General features: G+C 43.5%; 1 long non-coding RNA gene across 1 annotated transcript; it reads right to left on the minus strand.

Annotated features, from left to right (window-relative positions):
• Positions 1-239: 239 nt before the first annotated feature.
• LOC132210143 (uncharacterized) lies at positions 240-8,841 on the minus strand. Its single transcript, XR_009446364.1, has 3 exons — positions 8,579-8,841; positions 7,591-7,722; positions 240-5,373 (listed from the first exon to the last, which is right to left on the minus strand). It is a non-coding gene; the product is annotated as an uncharacterized LOC132210143 (long non-coding RNA).
• Between the last annotated feature and the right edge of the window lie 11,014 nt (positions 8,842-19,855).

Raw genomic sequence — 19,855 nt, forward strand, 5'->3', positions numbered from 1 at the left:
TCAGTACAGAGACACGCAGGGGCGAGGGGTCACACGGATGGCAGGTTAGTGAGAGAGACCAAGGTGAATCGTACCTTGCGGGCCCGTCTGTCTCACTCCACTGACACTCGAACGATCACTTATTCAGCCCTCCAGGTGAGACTGCTGTACATGTTGGAACCCTGCTCTTGCGCCAAATGTCAAGTTCGTTTTTGGAGACCCTCACGGACTTGCTGCAATAACAACAAGACACTGACCTGTTTAAAAAACACAAATCCCTTTATTACCAAGCAAGCACAAGCTGTGGAGAATCACTGTACTCAGAGTGCGGAGTCTCGCAAGTAATTTTCCCCGACCAGCGGACAGTCCCCGCTTTTTATACTTACAAAAGACATGATACATAAAACGATTTCACAACTTACAATGACATGATACAGAAAACGATTACGACAACAGACAAAATCAGGATACCAAACAATTATTACATCAACAACATAAAAGACCAGGATACAGTATAGATTGCTAGTGAAGTGGCTGCTAATGGCAGGAGGCAATTTCGAGTTGTTGACTGGGACAGATTGAGATTTCAAGTGGCCAGTTTGTCTGGCTAGAACCAAATCAGTGCCCTGGCCCCTTTGCCAGTGACAGAAGTTACATGCTTCAGAGGTTTCACACCTTTACAAAATTTCCCCACCGAACCCTATTTGAAACAGTTTGATTCTAGTTTTAATTTAGTCAGGAAGCTTAAGACCGTGTCTGCATACCGATGTGTGAGAAGATAAGGAGTTACAAAAGCATTACACTGAATTCCTAGCTGGGCAGGAAGCTTCAGGGCAGTGTCTGCATACCGATGTGTCAGTAGATAAGAGTTTACTTCTATAAATTAAAGCCTCTGCGTAGGAATCAAATGAAGACAAAAGACTTTAATTTATAGAAGTATGTAAATGAATGAGATTATTTCACATTAACATCTCTCAGACAGTTTAACTGCAGGTCCATAACAGCGAAACATCAACAGTTACTTCGGGCTCTGAAACTATCTGTACAGCTTCTGATAGTCATGGAAGTATTACTCACCCAGCTGTGAGCTGACGGTGGGGTAGAGAAGCTCTGAAGATAGTATGGAAGTGGCAGTCCTGTTGAAATTCGAGGACTCAGAACTTTGACAGAAACTGAACAGCATCCTGTTTTGTAGTAAGCAACTGACATTGAAATTTATTTTATATCAATGTTACATGCAACCATTCTGACGTGAAAATGCCTTAATATGCCGTTTCCGAGTAGCTGGAAATGGAAGAGTGTCTCCGAGCTAGGCTTATAGACCTCTTCCGCATGTATGCGGCACAAGTTTGAATAAATTCACCTTATAAAATACAATACACCCTATATCCTGGCTCACGTCAGCTTCCTGTTTTAATCAGCAGCTCCTGACAAACCCTTTTCCCTCTTTCCTGCCCAATCCATCTTCCTCAGACAACCCACTGATTCCAGGTTTCAATCTTGTAAACCTCCTCTGAGCCACTTTGAATAAAAGAACAGAAGACCAAAACCTGCATATGGTATTCGAGATTTGGTCTGACCCCTTCCTTGTACAAATGAAGCAGAACATCATTTCACTGATTATTATTTGTTGTCAAAGTAAGGGAGATGGCCTCGTAGCTTTCTGGATTTCAGAGAGATCTTGATCAATTGGGGCAATGGGCTGAGGAATGGCAGATTGAATTTTATTTGGATAAATGTTTGTTTTACCACAACGCAATACTTCAAAAGGCAGGACTTACACAATTAATGGTTGGGCTCTGGGTAGTGTTGCAGATCAGAAAAAACCGAGGGTTTCAGGCACATAATTCTTTGAAATTTGCATCACAGGTAGACACGGTAGTTAGGAAGGCATTTAGCACACTTATCTTCATTGCTCAGGCCTGAGTACAGGAGCTGGGAAGTGATGATGGAGAGTCCTCTTCCGGAGGACTGTGTGCTGCTCTGGTTGTCCTGTTCTGGGAAGAATATTGTTAAACTGGAGTGGGATTGGAAAAACACTTACCAGGATATTGCCGGGAATGGAGGCGTTGAGTTATAAAAATACGCTGGATTGGTGGGAACTTCTTTCACGGGAAGGTAAGAGGTTGAGGGATGACCTTATGTAGGTTAATAAAATAATGAGAGACACAGATAAGGAATAGCAAAGGTTTTATCCCTGAGGTGGGGGATTTCAAAACCAGGGGCATATTTTTAAAATGAGAGGAGAAAGATTTTAAAAAAGACATGACGGGCATCTTTTTGTTTTATATCGAGTGCCCAGTGTGTGGAATGAACTGCCAGAGGAAGTAAAGGATGTGGGTGGTTACGATGTTTGAAAAACATTCAGATAAGGACATGAATTTGAATGGTTTGGAGCGAATATGGGCCAATTGCAGGAATTTTTTTAAATAAGGAAAACATTGCTGCTATCACTAGAAGAGATGTTTCTGAAAAATCATCCCATGAAAACATATGCTGAAATTAGAAATAAGAAACAAGAAAGGAACAATCATCAGATGGGATTGTACCACAGGCTTCCTAATAGTCAGAGGGAAACTGAGGAACAAATATGCAGAGGGATCTCAGATATGTGTAAGAATAACAAGGTTATAATCGGTGATTTTCAGTTTCCAAACATTTACTGGGACTGCCATAGTGTTAAAGGTTTAGATGGGGAGTATTTTCTGAAATGTGTTCAAGAAATTTTTCTTTATCAATAAATCGATGTTCCTATGGAAAAAAAAATAAGGCGTAGCAAGTGACTGAAGTGACAGTACAGGGAAACTCTGAGTCTTGTGACAGAATTACGATCAGTTTTAACACAATTATGGAACAGAATATGCCTTCCAGAAAAAGAAAAAGCTTTAACTGGAGTAAGGCAAATTTTAATGCTGTAAGAAAAGGACTTTCAACACTTCTGAGGAAGGATTAACAGACCCACAACATTAACTCTGATTTGTCCTTCACAGATGCTGCCAGACCTGCTAAGCTTTTCCAGCAGCTTCTGTTTTTATAACTTTCAAACATTGACATGAGTAGACGGCAGGTATAAGGATGTCTGATAAGTGTGGGGGGGCTTTCAAAAATGTGACAATTCAGAGCCATTATGTCCCCGTAAGAGTGAAAGGTAAGGCTGGTACGATTAGAGAACAATGGGTGAAAAAAGATACTCAGGTTTTAGTCAAGAATAAAAAAAATATAAATTAGTAGATATAAATAAAAGCTCGGCTCAAATAAATCTCTTGAAAGTGTAAACAGTGTTAGGGGCATTCTTAAACAGGAGATCAGGATGGCAAAAAGGCAACATGAAACTGCCTTGGTTGATAAGCTTAAGAATAATTCCAAGAGTTTCTGCAAGTGCATTAAGAGCAAGAGAGCACCGAGAGAGCAAGCAGGGCTCCATAAAGATGAAAGAGATCAACTCTGTGTTGAGCATCTGGAGAGGAGAGAGATTTGAAAGGAATATATTGCATCAAGTTTTACTGTTGAGAAAGAAATGGAGGGGGGACAAGTCAGGGGTAGAAATATTTTGGTTTGAAAACAGCTCACGGAGATGGGGGAGATTTTTAATGAGTATTTCTCCTCAGTGTTTACTAAGCAGAGAATCATGGATGCTAAGGAAACAAGGGAAGCAAGTGGGGATGTTTCGGACCATCAAGGTGGCGTTTGCAGCCTTAAAGCACATTAAGGTTGTTAATTCCACTGGACCTGATGAAGTCCATCTTTGGACACTGTGGGAGGCAGGGGAAGAAACTGCAGAGGCCCTTGCAGAGATTTTTCCCTTCATCTTTTCTCACTACTGAAATTCCAGAAGACTGGAGGGTGGCTAATGTTGTCCCATTGGTTAAGAAAGGTAGCAAAGACCAGCCAGGGAACTACAGGCCAGTGAACTAGTGGTAGACAAGGTATTGAAGATGATATTTAGGGAGTCGATCAACCAAAGCTGGGATATTCAAGATACGATGAGGGATTGTCAGCATGATTTTGTGCACAGGAATCAAGTCTGACAATCTATTCAAGTTTTTTGAGGAGGGAAGCAAGAGAATTGATGAGATTAGGGCAGCGAATGCTGTCTATATGGACTTTAGTAAGGCCTTTAACAAGGTCCCATACAGCAGCCTGGTCATGAAGGTTCGGTTGTGTGGGATCCAGGACAGCTAGCTCATGGGATTCGAAATTGGGTCGACGGTAGGAAGCATAGCGTGATGGCTGAATGTTGGTTCTCAGACTGGAGGCCTGTGGCTAATGGTGTGCCACGGGCGTCGATACTGGGATCTTTGTTATTTGTCCCTTACATAAATAATCTGGATGTGAATGTATATGGCACGATTAGTAATTTTGTATCATCTGCAAACTTAAGAGGTATCGCTGAGGTATCAAAAATTACAGGGGGATTGTGATCAGGCTGAGGATTGCCAAATTAAATTCAATACAGCTAAGCGTGAGGTGTTGGCCTTTGGAAAGTTCAGCCAAGGTAGGAGTTATACAGTGAATGGTAAGGTTCTGAGGAATATTGTGGAGCAGAGAGACCAAGAAGCACAAGCGCATAGTTGGTGGAAAGCAGCATCACAGGTAGGCAGGGTGGTGAAGAAAGCATTTAGCATGCTGGCCTTCTTCGGTTGATGCATTGCATTTAAGTTTTGGGACGTTATGTTAAAGATGTACAAGTCATTGGTGAGGCCACACTCACAGTGTGGTGTACGGTTTTGGTCACCCTGTTACAGGAAAGGCACAGTTAAACTGGAAAACGTGCAAAGAAGAGTTACAAGGATGTTGGTAGGAATAGTAGGCCTGAGTTCTGAGGAGAGGTTGTCCAGAATTGGGCTTTATTCCTTGGGATGTAGGAGAATGAGCGGTGACCTTACTGAGGTGGATAAAATCATGAGGGGCTTAGACAGGAAGAATGCACGGCGTCTTTTTCCCAGGGATGGGGAATGGAAAAGAGTGTACAGATTTAAAGTGAGAGGGGGCAGATTTAAGAAGGATGTGAGGATGTCCAAGATTACAAAGAGATCTTGATTTATTGGGTTAAGAGGCTGAGGAATGGCAGGTGGTGTTTAATTTGGATAAAGGCGAGGTATTTCATTTTGGTAAAACAAACAAGATCAGTATTTGTACAATTAAATGTAGGGCCTTGGGGTTAGTGTTGTCGAAAAGAGAGACCTCAAGGTTCAGGCCCTTAATTCTGTGAGGTTGGCATCACATGTAGAAAGGGTGGTTAGGTCGGAGTTTAGCCTGCTTGCCTTCACTGCTCAGGCCGTTAGAGTATAGGAGGTGGGACGTTATGTTGAAATTGTGCAGAACATCAGTGAGGCCTCTTCTGGAGTAATGTGTCCACTTCAGATCTCCTGTTCTTCGAAGGATATCATCAACCTGGGGAGGATTCAGCAAAGATTTAGCAGGAAGTTGCCAGGAATGGAGGTTGAGAATCAGAAGGAGAGGGTTGATCGGTTGAGGCATTTTTCCACTGCAGTCTAAGAATGGAGGGGTGATTTATATGTTTATAAAATCATGAAGAGTACAGATAAGGTGAATGGAATATCCCTTTTCATTTGGGAGGGGAATTTCAAGACTCGGGGGCTGCAGAAAGCAAGCTGAAATGTTCCCTGTTCATGCCTGAATCTGGACAGTGCTTATTGCCAGACTATTTGACGAAGGGCCAAAGAGATGGAGGTTAGGTGATGCTTCTCGTGGCTGGATTAACTTTCTACTCCTGGTGGCTTCATGCTACACTTACAGTCTATAGGTTACCAGTACTGGAGGGTATGAGTTATGAGGAGAGACTGGGACTTCACTGGAAAATAGGAGGTTGAGCATTGACTTGAGGAGGTTTATAAAATCGTGAGGGGTATAATGTGAACAGCAAGGGTCTTCTCCCTTGGATCGGGGAGTCTAAACAACAGCGTAATTTTTAACGGAAGAGGAGAAAGATTTGAAGGGCAGCAATGAGGAGCTGTTTCAAACAGAGGGTTGTTTCTATGTGGAATGAACTGCCAAAGGAAGTGAAAGATGCAGGTACACTTCCAATATTTAAAAGACATTTGGACAGGTACATGAACAGGAAAGGTTGAGGGGGATATGGACTCAACTCAAGCAAGTGGGACTCGTTCAGTTTGGGAAGCCTGGTCGGCATGGACAAGTTGTAACGAAGGAGGCTAGAGAACTCAAATAATTTTTGATATTTTGAAAATAGTTCACATTACAGGAGACAAAGTGCTAAATGTCTTCAAAAATACAAAGGTGGATAAATCATCAGGACCTGATCGAGTGTATTCCAGGACATTGTGGGAAGTAAGGGAGGAAATTGCAGGAATTTGTATCAGCTGTAAATATTTGGTGGGTGCCAGATGACTGGAGAGTGGCTGATATTATTCCTTTGTTTTAGAAGGGATGTGGGAGAAGCCTGAGAACTATAAACCTTAAACTTAACACTGGAAAACAGTGACAGAATTAAAGTCAGTATGGATTTACGAAAGGGAAATCATGCTGGACAAATCTGCTGGAATGTTTCAAGAGTGCAACATTTAGAGTTGAAAAGGCAGTGGACGTAGCTTACGTGGGCTTTGTGAAAGTGTTCAAAATGTCCCACAGAAGAGATAAGCACGTAAATTTAAAGCATGGGAGATTGAGTATTCACAGGGATACAGAACTGTTTGGCACACAGAAGCAGTCAGAATAAACAGTCATTTCTTGTGTGCCCGTCAGTAACAGTGTGGTACGGTGATCAGTGGTGGATCCCAGGTATTCATACAATCAATTAGTTATTTAAATGAGAAATGTGTCTCAGTTTGAGATTATCCAGTTAGATTACAAAACTAGGAAAACACACGTCACTAACAGTAAGCATGCAGATGCAGCAGGGGGTGAAGAAGGCAAATGGTATTTTGACCTGCAGAGTTAGAGCATTTGAGTACAGGAGCAGGGATGTCTTACTGAAATTCTACAGGATCTTAGTGAGACCACACCTGGGATGGTATGTGTAAATTTGGAATTTTTATCTGAGGAAGGAACTTCTGGCTATGGAGGCTATTCGCAACAGTTGATCAGACTGATTCCTGGGATGGCAAGACTCACATATAAGAATAGGATGGATTGGTTAGGATGAAATAATTCACTGCAGTTTAGAAGAACGAGGAAAGATTTCACAGAAACCAATAAAATTCTAGGTAAATACAGGAAGGATGTTGTCAATGACCAAGGAGTCGGAGCTTAGGGGCATGGGCTAGGCTGTTAAGGATTAAAATGAGGAAATTAAAAAAAATACAGAGACTGTCACCCTGTGAAATTTGCTGCCACAGAAAGCAGTCAAGGGCGAACACTGGACGTTAACAAGAATAAGATGATATGTATAGTTGTCGGGGCTTAAGGGATCAAAGGGTCTGGCTCTAAAGTGGGAAGAGGCTGAGTAGAATGATCAGCCATGACCAAAGTGACCAGCAGAGAAGGATCAAAAGCTACAATGGCCTGTGCCTGTTCCCATTTTCTATGTTTCTAATATGGTGAAGGTGGAACATAAGAACAAAATGACGACAACTGACAAAAAACAGCACAACCTTATCACCACTGGATGAAAATCCTGTAACTCCTTACCAAATTGCAACATGGGAGCTACTTCACTTCGCAGATTGCAGCAGTTCAAGAAGGTGCAGAGTGATTTTGGAAGCTTCTGCAGTGGCTGCTCTGTCTCTCATTTTCAATCCAGTTTTCAAGTTGTTGAATGTTCTGAGAAAAGTAACATAGTATGTCAGAAATATCTTTGGAAGTTTGCTGATACTGGGGGAAGCAAGGGGTGGGATAGGGGCTGGAGGTACAGAAGTGGGTAGTGTTGGGGAAGAGGGACAATGAGAGAAACAACTGGCTGGATTTTGTGGTGGGGTGATGGGCGAAGAATAACCCCAACATCCAAACAACACAGCCCCACCCTGTTCAGCTCTCTCCCTCCACTCTGTGGTCTTTCTCTGAGCCTCTATCGCACCAGCAGCCAGCTCAGCATCAAAGATGTGCATTTGGCCCAGTTTTAAAGTCCTTCTGTTTGACCACATTGTCTCCCAGACTTGCTGGCACCAGTTCTCAGATGCTGAACTTATTAATGGCCAAAAGTGTCTACACAGTTTTCAAATAAGAAACAACCTGCAATTAACTTCCAGGCCTGGCCTCAGAAACCAATAATTGATTTTGTATTTTTTTGGAGCACAACTGCTGCTCACAGCCCAGACGTCGCCGTTCAACTCTCAGATTCAAGCCAAACATTATTTAAAAACTCAGTGAGGGTGCTAACACAGGACACAGTGGAAAGACCTCTAACCAGTGAGTGTACATTGGAGTTCTGCTTTACTGAGAACACCTCTCATTGCTGTAATCACATTCTGAAGTGGCTTGACAGGGTAAAAGCTGACAGGACCTTCCCTCTCACAGGACAGTCTAGGCCTGTTTCAGGGAGGAAGCCTGAGGCTCTCTGCAAACTAAACGCGGCACCGGAAGACCCCTGTTTGAGACTTGAGACCTAAACTGAGCAACCATGCAGCCCTCTTGCTAGAATACAACACCGAAGCTGCCCTCCCCTTTAACCTGTACTCACCGCTTGTGGCTCTCATGGAGGACCATTTGATTCCGGAGATCCTTTCCCAGTGCGTATGCTCACAGTCACAATGAGCTGTGCGCATGCTCCATAGCTGAATACGCCGGTTTGATATCGAACGACCAATAGCAAGCAAGAGGCGGGACAGAAAAGGCAGCGGAAATGCTTCTCCTCCAACCGATCAGAGGACAAGGGCATGGCCCAGTTCTAAGTCAGGATCACCGGACCCGAAACGTCAACTGTGTTTACTCCGTCACAGAAGCTGCCGGATGCGCGGGGCTTTGTTTTTGTTCACGTCATTCGCGCAGCGGGTGGGCGGGGTTATTCTTCCACCAATCAGGGGGAGACAATGGGAACTGCGGAAGCTGGAGAGTGTGAGATAACAAGCTGTGCAGCTGGATGGACACAGCAGGACAAGCAGCATCTCAGGGGCACAAAAGCTGGTGTTTCGGGCCTAGACCCTTCTTCAGAAAAGGGGGATGGGGAGAGGGTTCTGGAATAAATAGGGAGAGAGGGGGAGGCGGACTGAAGATGGAGAGAGGAGAAGATAGTTGGCTGTTGGTTTGTTCCCCGAGTTTGGCAAATGAATTGCAAACGTTTCGTCTCCAGTCGAGAAGACATCATCGGTGCGAAGCTGCTGCGGAGGAGGAGAAGATAGGTGGAGAGGAGGCAGGCAGGTCAAAGAGGCGGGGATGGAGCCAGTAAAGGTGAGTGTAGGTGGGGAGGCAGGTAGGGGATAGGTCAGTCCGGGAAGGACGGACTGGTCAAGGGGTCGGGATGAGGTTTGTTGGTATGAGATGGAGGTGTGGCTTGAGGTGGGAGGAGGGGACAGGTGAGAGGAAGAACAGGTTAGGGAGGCGGGGACGAGCTGGGCTGGTTTTGGGGTGCAGTGGGGGAGGGGAGATTTTGAAGCTTGTGAAATCCACATTGATACCATTGGGCTGCAGGGTTCCCAAGCGGAATATGAGTTGCTGTTCCTGCAACCTTCAGGTGGTATCGTTGTGGCAGTGCAGGAGGCCCAGGATGGACATGTCATTTGCAGAATGGGAGGGGGAGTTGTTTAGTGCGAACCGAGCATGGGTGATCTGCAAAGTTGTCCCCAAGCCTCCGCTTGGTTTCTCCGATGTAGCGGAGCCACAATGGGAACAACGGATGCAGTCTACCACATTAGCAGATGTGCGGCCTGGGATCGAGGTGAGGGGGGAGGGTTAGGGGCAGCTGGAGCACTTTCTGTGGTTGCAGGGATAAGTGCCGGGTGTGGTGGGGCTGGAGGAGAGTGTGGAACGGACAAGAGAGTCATGGAGAGAGTAGTCCACTGGAAAGCAGATAAGGGTGGGGACGGGGTGTGAGGGATGAGTTGCACAAAATGTGGGAGACACGGTCGAGGGAGTTCTCGACCACTGAGTTGGGGGACGTTGTGGTCCTTGAAAAATGAGGACATCTGAGATGTACAGAGGGTGAAATTCCTCATCCTTGGAGCAGATGTGGCGGAATTGGGAATAGGGGATGGCATTTTTGCAGTAAGGTGGGTGGGAGGAGGTGTATTCCAAATAGCTATGGGAGTCAGTGGGCTTGAAATGGATATTGGTTTCTGGGTGGGTGCCGGAGATGGAGACAGAGAGGCCCAGGAAGGAGGGAGAGGCATTAGAGATGGTCCAGGTGAACTTAAAGGTGGGATGGAAAGTGTCAGTGAAGTGGATGAACTGTTTGAGCTCCTCGTGGATGCGTGAGACGACGTTGATACAGTCATCATTGTAATGGAGGAATAGGTGGAGTTTAGGGCCTGTGTAAGTATGGAAGAGGGATTGTTCAAAATAACCTACAAAGAGGCAGGCACAGCTTGGGTCCATGCAGGTACCCATGGCCAACCACTTTGTCTGAAGGTAGTGGGAGGAATTGAAAGAGAATTTGTTGAGGGTGAGGACGAGTTTGGCAAGGCGGATGAGGGTGCCAGCGGAGGGGGACTGGTTGGGCCTGCGGGATAGGAAGAAGCGAATGTCCTTTAGGCCATCTGTATGGGGAATGCGGGTGTATAGGGACTGGACATCCGTGGTAAAGATGAGGTGTTGGGGACTGGGGAATTATAAGTTTTATAGGAGATGGAGAGCGTGGGTGGTGTCACAGACGTAGGTAGGGAGTTCCTGGGCTAAGGGTGAAAAATGAATTCCAGTTAGGTGGAGATAAGTTCAGTGGGGCAGGAGCAGGCAGAGATAATGGGTCACCTGGGCAGGCAGGTTTGTGGATTTTGGGAAGGAGATAGAAGCAGCTGTTGCAGGGTTGGGGAATGATGAGGTTGGAGGCTGTGGGTGGGAGGTCACCTGAGGTGATGAGGTTGTGGATGGTTTGGGTGATGATGGTTTGGTGGTTGGGCATGGGGTCATGATCAAGGGGGCAGCAGGAGGTGGTGTTGGAGAGTTGGCGTGTAACCTCAGCGATGTAGAGGTCAGTGCACCATACTACAACCGCTCCTCCCTTGTCCATGGGTTTTATGGTGAGGTTGGGATTGGAGTGGAGGGCTGTACGTTCTGCAGGGAAGAGGTTGGAGTGAGTGTGAGGGGTGGAGAGGTTGAGGCGTTTGATGTCACGAATGCAGTTGGCGATGAAGAGGTCGAGGGAGGCTAGAAGACCTTGGGATGGTGCCCAGGAGGAGGGGGTGCATTGGAGGTGAATGAAGGAGTCAGCAGAGGGAGGGTTAGGCTCACGGTTAGAGAAGTAAGCATGGAGGCAGAGGCAGCGGAAAAACTACTCAACGTCCAAGCGTGACCAGTATTGATTGATGTGTGGGTGGAGGGGGACAAGGGTGAGCCCCTTACTGAGGACTGACCGTTTGTCCTCAGTAAGGGGGAGGTCTGTGGGGATGGTGTAGACTCGACAGGGCTCAGTGTTTCTGTCTCCTCTGGAGCTGCTGGCTGTGGAGGCTGTGGGTGGAGTGACATCGGAGATGGTTGTGGGTGGAGTTGCGTCGGCAGTGAGCAGAGTTGCATCAGTGGTGGGCAGAGCACCGTTTGCGTTGGTGGTGGGAGGAGTGGGGTAGGAGGAGGCAGCAGCGGTGATGGTAGGTGTGTCCTCAGTGTCTATGGTGTTGAACTCGGAAATGGCGGCTGTGGCATTTGCTGTCCCAGAAACAGTGTATCCTGCGGCGGAGGATGTAATGTCATCCCTGGTTGCTCCGAGAGTGGCCACATGGCCAATGCTGGCGGGCACATTGTGGGGGAGCTCCTGGGTAGGGTTGGGGATTTGGGAGGTGTAGGTTGCCCGTTTTGGATGGTAGGTACCAGGAAGTTTACTGTACTTACGGTTTTTTGTGTCCATTTAAGCTGAGTAGAATTGTGAGTTCAGGTTGTGCATCCTACGAAGAATAAAAAAACAGGAGAGGTCCTTTGCATGTCTGAGAGAGGGAGGCTCTGAGCTGGGGTAGGCTGGATTGCAGTGCCTGGAGATGCCGTCGCATTGCTGCGAGTGTGTGTTTCAGGAGTAGCAGGGAGAAACACTTCTGAAGGGCCTTAATGTTCTGAATGTAGACATTGTCACGTTTGGGACCAAATTGGGAAGGCTTGAATGTGGACTGTAGTCCATTGGGGATGATCTGGTTCCATAGGCAGGTACTAAGGAAGGTGATGTGGCTGTAGTACCTGGTTTGCTGCAGGACATGGTCGAGCAGTCTCAAGGCCGAAGAGGGCAGTTTTAGAACACTTTTCCAGGGTAATGGTGAGACTGCATTAGACTGTGTGCATGATGAAATCCGAAGCCATCCAGAGATGATTGACTGAAGTGATTCCTTTCAGAAGTATTTATCTTCAGAGGAAATCATGGCCAGACTGGCCCTGGATTTATTGAACTTTAGGAGAATGAAACATGATCTTGTTTAAACGCAAAATATTCCGAGCAGTCTTTTCAAGTTGAATGCTGAAACGTTATTTCCATTTGTGCAAAAGATTACCACCAGTGGATGGACTGTAAAACTGGAGAATATTTCATTTAGACAATGGTGACTTATTTCTTTTACCCTTTCAAAGGATTGTGTGTTTATGGAAGTTTTTCCAGAGAGAGATGGAGGATAAATCATTGAATATTCTGAAGGGAGAGGCAGACAGATTCTTGACTAAGAATAACAGACCAATGTTATAAGGGGAGGAGAGGAACGTTTATTTGAGGTCACATCATTCAAGAGCTCACCGCATGGCTGACTTGGTTTGATTTTTCTAATCACTTACTCCTGATCCAAGTTTTCACTTGGCCACGAAGGGTCTCCCTTTCAGAATGATGGGTATAACTTCCAAATACGATTTTGAAACGACACTCTGAAAATACTCAAGAAAGCCTCATGGATTTTCAGAAAGATCAGAGACATAGAACAAAGTTAAAATCTCAATAAAACCACTTTTGTAAACAGATTGGGCTGAATATATGTCTTTAATAGTACAGATTACTTTTATTTGTTCTGGTGAGATGACTTTTGTTGGCAAGACCAGCATTTATTGCCTCTGAATAATTTCCGTTCAGAATATGATGGTGAAGCCCCGGGACACTAACATATGTTTCATGCAGATATTCAGGATTTTGAAGAAGTGTCAATGAATGGACAATGATATAGATTCAAGCCAGGATGCTGTGTGGTCTTGGAGATTGCAATCCTCATCACTTGATGCTCACAACATATGGAAATTGTGATCAGAGATAATGGGAACTGCAGATGCTGGAGAATCCACGATAAGAAAGTGTGAAGCTGGATGAACACAGCAGGCCAAACAGCATCTCAGGAGCACAAAAGCTGACATATTATGGAAATTGTGAGACTGCTTTTTCTGTTTTCAAAAATGAAGGTCAGAGATCCATTCAGCATAAAAACAGGACCTTCAACTCAACATGTCTATTCCAATCAAAAAAACAAAACTACATTAATCACACTTATCTTGAAGTCGACACCCACTAGGCATGGCATTTTGAGTGCTCCTCCAGCTGCTTCAAAAAATGCTGCGTTATCTTTAATTATCTGTGACCTGGGCTGTGATTTATCTTTTTCCTTCACATCATACATGAACTGCATTTTGCAAATATATCCCACAACATGTTAGCAATTAGCTCTATAGATCAATATTTTTTTCTGGAAAATCAAACTTTCTTTTTAATTCATTTGGGATTTTAGTGGAGCTAGACCGGCATCAATTGACCTTGAAAACTTCCAGCTGGAAGTTCACCAAATTGGAAATGTAGTGGACACTGAAAAAGGTTACTTCAGAGTACAATGGGATCTTGATCAGATGGGACAATGGACCAAGGAATGGTAGGTAGATTTAATTTGAATAAATCTGACATGTTGCGTTTTGGAAATCAACTTAGGTCAGAACTTGTACTCTAAATGGTAAGGCCCTGGGGAGTTTTGCTGAGCAATGAGTCCTGGTGTGCAGGCGCTTGGTTCCTTGAAAGTGGATTCAGAGATAGATAGGATAGTAAAGAAAGCATTTAACATATAACAGAATATTACAGTGCAGTGCAGGCCCTTCGGCCCTCGCTGTTGTGCCGAAATGTGAACAACCTGAAGTCCATCTAAACTACACTATTCCGTTATCATCCATATGTTTATCCAATGACCATTTAAATGCCCTTAAAGTTGGGAGTCTACTCCTGTTGCATTTGGTACAACTTGCCTTTATTGGTCAGTGCATTGCGTGTAGTTGTTGGGAGGTCGTGTTGCGGCTGTACACTGGTTAGGCCACTTTTGGAATATTGCATGCAATTCTCGCCTCCCTGCTATCGGAAGGATGTTGTAAAAATTGAAAAGGTTCAGAAAAGATTCATAAGAATTTGCCCGGTTTGGAAGGTTTGAGCTGCAGGGAGAAACCGAATAGCTTTTGCCTGGAGATTCGGAAGCTGAGGACTGACCTTACTGAGATTTATAAAGTCAGGAGGGGAATAGATAGGGTATCTAGACAAGGTGTTTTCAGCGGGGTGGGGGAGTCCAAAATTGGAGGGTGCGAGTTTAAGGTGAGCTGGAAAAGATTCAGAAGGAACCTCAGGGGTAACTTTTTCACACAGAGAGGGAGGTGAGCGTGTGGAATGAGCTGCAAGGGGAAGTAATGGAGTTTGGTACAATTACAACATTTGAAAAGATGGGTATGTGACTTGGAAAAGTTTAGAAGGATACAGGTCAAAAGCTAGCAAATGGGACAAGATTTACTGGGTATATGTAATTGGTATGGATGAAGTGAACTGAAGCCTCTGTTTCCATTCTTCACAACTTTCTGACTCTATGATTTGCTGAATTTCTGATGAATAGTTACACACAGGATATTTATCACTGGAAGTTGATTATCTCATTGAATATCAAGGTGGTGCTTTTGGATTGCCTCCTGTTGGAGATAATTTCTGCCCGGCAACACTGGAGAACTGTTCTTGTTAGCCATTCATCAGTTAAACCTGAATGGTGCCACATATTTTGGAATAACGACAGAGACTACTGCAGGAACTGAGGACTGTGAAACGGTGCTGAGGAATATGATCTGTTAGTTTGTGAGCATTCACGATCTTGGCTCAAACAGAAACATTCTCTTTGGAAATGCATATTTGTGTGGCATGAACATGGAACCAGATCATGGAAACAGCAGTGGAGTGGAGTGGGGATGAAGAACCGGCAGAAAAACAAGTACATTCTCAAAGTGTGTGCATGGGAAGAAGGAGTTTATTCTTCTTTTGAGGAATGACGCCATAACAGATAAAATATTTTATTCTAATGAAGGGAAAGCTGTATCCATTTTATTGGTTTCATTAAAATAATGGTGATAAATAGCTGGAATAACCTTGCACTGACCATTTGAAAAATCCTGTATGTCTTCAGAGATAGCTGGGCTGTCCTCAGCTGAGTAAGTGCTGATACTGTCTGAGTGATGCTGTTTTGAAACACTTTCTGAACAGAGTTGATGGAACAGACAAACAAGTGCCATTGGCCAGTACTTCAGAATACATCAGACCTTTCATGGCTGCTCCCACACAGAACCATACAATTGAGAAAAGGCCCATTGAGACGACACCACCAGGTGCTGATCCAAATGCTTTTAAAGTTTGGGATGTTACCTGCTTCAACCACCCTCCTAAGCAGTGCAATCCAGACACCAATTAGCCTCATCACAAATAGGACAAACATCTGCTGACAGAATCGGAAGTCCGTACCGAAAAAAAAGCTTTGGAATATTGTGAGAACAATGAGCACAGTGTTCTGTACTTTCACTCATTCGTGTTTTAACTCATGTTCCAACATCATTTGAAGTGAGATCAGAGTAACTTCCCATGCCACCCATGTTACTTTACTCATTATGGCATTGTGGACCCTGAACAAAAATGTGATCAATGCAAATTGGAGACAATCCTGCACTGGTAATGTCCTCGACTGGACAATGGGGAAATCAGTCTCTGAAAGTAGTCATTCAAGTCACTTGTCGTCCTGCATAGGCACTAAATTGCTGTTCCTTGACTATAATGTATTGAAAAAAAAACCCTGGAATCCCTAACAAACAGCTCTGTGTGCATGTCTGCAGCATTTGGATTGAAGGTGTTTCAGGAAGGCAGCTCACTGTTACTTTCTCCAGAGCTATTGGTGGTGACAAATAAACTCAGCCTTTGCTAGTGCCTGCTAAAACCCATGGTTGAGTGTGTCCTATTAAAAATATCAGGAAATTTTATGTTTTCAAAGTTGAGCCCAAAGTCTCAGAAAGGTAAGACTTTGCTGGATGAGTGTAACTCCAGCGAAATCAGGAGCACGGTATGACATTGAGTTAAGGATCCACATCTTTTTCAATAAGATGACTGATCGTGCGATATCAGTGCCACTGAGTTCAAACTTTTCATGGCAGTTTATCTCAATGTAACATGCCATCGAAACTTGGGATCTTTATTAAAGAAACTTTGCAATGTCTCCTTTAATGATCTTTCACAAATACTTGAAGGTCAACTCAAATGGCAGCTTCACTGTTGTGATTCAGATCAGACAATATTGTGACAGTTCAAAAGAAAGAAAAGAAATGCTGGAATAAAAATTATCATGTCTAGCAGCATCTGCAATATGACTTTTTCAGAATAGATTCATTACAGACCAGATCTGTTAACTCAATATCTGTCTCCAGATGTTGCCTCATATATTGTGTTTCTCCACTAACTTCTATTTCAGGTTTCCTTAATCTCCAGAATTTTGCTTTTCTTGATAGGTCCAGATGTTGAACTTGGTTATATTTGGACAATATCGTCCATCCCTGATTCTGTGAGAGCCATTGGGCTGACAACAGGTGTATTACACCAGTGTCTGTTTCTTTATTAAAAATAACCTGTGAATATCGTCCTCAATGCAGGAATTTCAGGAAATTGATTTTGATTGAAAATAAATTTCCAAGGCAGCTGCACTTCATGAGACAACAGAAATAGATTACTCATGATGGCACAATCTGTGCCCTTCACTGAAAGTGTTTCCCCTCAGGCTCTGAAGCATTTTCATACAAATCTCAGAATAATTACAGCAAGATGGAGGTCACTCAGCCCATCATCTCTGCACCAGCTGGCGGTGAACTATATCCCTACTATCATTATCCTGTCAAATCCCTATACACCTAACATTTTGAAATCCCAAAATGTCAGCTTTTCTGCTCCTAAGATGCTGCTTGGCCTGTTGTGTTCATCCAGCTCTAAACCTTGTTATTTTGAAATCTTTGTCTGCTTTTATTTCTGAATATCCTGTGCGTATATGAACAATTTTATCATTCTGCACACCCCATGATTAAACAGTGTTTACATAAAATATAGTTTCCTATTATATTTAAAATTATCATGTTGTGTTCATATTGTTGTTTGGCATTCCATCTCCCAAATATAATCTCTTTCCTTGCTCTGCATTACATTTTTTTCCATCTGTCAGAATAAGTGCTAGCTAAATACTGGTGACATTGGGATATTACTGTGCTCCGGTCCAGTCACTACAGCCACTGCCCCCATTCCTCTCTATCTCCGAACCAATGTCACATTCATTCTGTCCCTGGCTCTTTAGTCCATGGGCTTTAATGAACAGCATCATTGTACACAACACATTTGATTTTAGTTTTGGTCAATTGAATCAAGAAATGTAAATGTTACTACTTTAAAGCACATAAACTGCTATGAAGAACTTTGTATCTTCAACATACAATGTTGTTTTATTGCAACAGTGAGAAATCTACACTTTCTCGACAAGGCCAACCCAATTTTGCTCAGCATTTTTTTGTACAATCAGCACAGTAATGACATTTTGCTTGTCTTTTTTTTGGTGGGGTCGTGTATTGATGCAGGTGGTTACAGCATTGCACGTGGACAACAAGGCAGAGCCACTTAACCTGCAAAATGAAAACATCCATCATTCTCCCTCACCACATACATCTTTAGAGCAATTGGTGTTGGAATATACAACAAATAGACAACGATGTTAAGATCCAATCCAGCCCAGTTTCAATTGTGAACCAAAGGTTCAATGAAGGTGTATTGAAAGGGGTTAACTGGAACTATTTGTTCGGTGACTATGATTGATGTCAGTCTCTATGGATTCTAACTGCGTCACAGAAAGCTTTCCCTCTCCTATAAATAAGGATCTCTGGTCTATGTCTTATCCCATAGTATAAGCGGGAGCATCAGTGACAGCACTAACAGGGATTGGCAGCTGCAGAGAGAGGGGGTGGAGAGATCAGAATCTGAGGACAATAGACTGGAATGTTTCAACAATGGATCAGAATCTGAGAACAATAGACTGGAATGTTACAACAATGGATCAGAATCTCAGAACAATAGTCTGGAATGTAACAACAATGGATCAGAATCTGAGAACAATAGACTGGAATGTTACAACAATGGATCAGAATCTGAGACCAATAGACTGGAATGTTACAACAATGGATCAGAATCTCAGAACAATAGTCTGGAATGTAACAACAATGGATCAGAATCTCAGAACAATAGTCTGGAATGTAACAACAATGGATCAGAATCTGAGAACAATAGACTGGAATGTCATAACAATGGATCAGAATCTGAGACCAATAGACTGGAATGTTACAACAATGGGCAGGGGTTTATCCTGGGGTCTTATTTATCTTACTGCATCTTGGTCAACGTTACCACTTCGAATAGAAGGTGTACTGATGATTATTCAGGCTGGTTACTATCCCATTCTCGCTGTTGTTGGTGTTCCTGGTAAGCCTTTCTATCTCTGTCCAGACATTACTGCCGCAAGGCATGTCCAACTTTGTTGCCATGTCTGTTACCTGTATTTGGAAAAGATGGAAACAACTATCTTCAGTTTCAATTAAAACCTCGCTTCATTGTCCATGAATTTCAGACTCATCCTTCGCAAGCATCTGAGAACAAGGCTTGTTCACAACATTGAGGGCCTTTTTTGATTTATGTCTTACTATTGTTTCCATCATCAAATTTGTCCAACACCAGCGCCATAATATCTGCAATCTCCCGCTCTGCCTCTGTGCTGTGGCTGGATCAACCATTATCTATGCCTTGGTAAAATTCAGGCTTTCTGGTTCCAGCTGTCTTCTGACCAGTCTTCCAAGTTACAAATAATTTGATCACACCCTTGTTCTTGCTTTCAAAGTAACTAACGATAGGGACTCCATATTAGAGTAGTTAAGTCACTCAGCAGGTAATGCAGAGACACTGGTTATTACATTGTTTATTACGGATATTGTTTCAAATCTTACCACAATTGGTGGTAGGACTTTCATTCTAATGATAAGAATTGTAACCATGGCCAATTTAACTAATAGCAACCATAAAACCAGCAGCAATTTCTCAAAAAACCTATCTCATTTCACTGATCTCCTCTGAAAAAGAAATCTAACGTTATTACCCGGGGTGAATTAAGTGTGAATTCAGACCCACAAAATGTTTCTGGCTTCAAACTGTCGTGTAGAATGGTCACAGCGAAAGGTAATTAATGATGGGCATTAAATGCTTCTTTTGCCAATGATTTTGTCATCCCGTGAAATTTATTTGAAAAAAAAACAGTAAAACCAAAGAAAGAAATATGTCAGAGGTCTGAAACAAAAATAAAACTGAGGAAGTGAACAGTGCTGAGGAAAGTGAACAGTTTGGCAGTCTCTGATGAAATAAAAATGGAGTTAACATTTCAAGTCGACTGAATAAACATCAGAACTGAAATCTGCTGGCAGAGATTGTGATTTCTGCTGGTGACAGGGATATTTGTTTTGAAGGGGGAAGGAATGAGTTGAATAAATTGAGAAAGAGACAGCGAGAGAA

Source organism: Stegostoma tigrinum, chromosome 11, assembly GCF_030684315.1.
Source record: "Stegostoma tigrinum isolate sSteTig4 chromosome 11, sSteTig4.hap1, whole genome shotgun sequence".
Classification (NCBI taxonomy): Eukaryota; Metazoa; Chordata; class Chondrichthyes; order Orectolobiformes; family Stegostomatidae; genus Stegostoma; species Stegostoma tigrinum.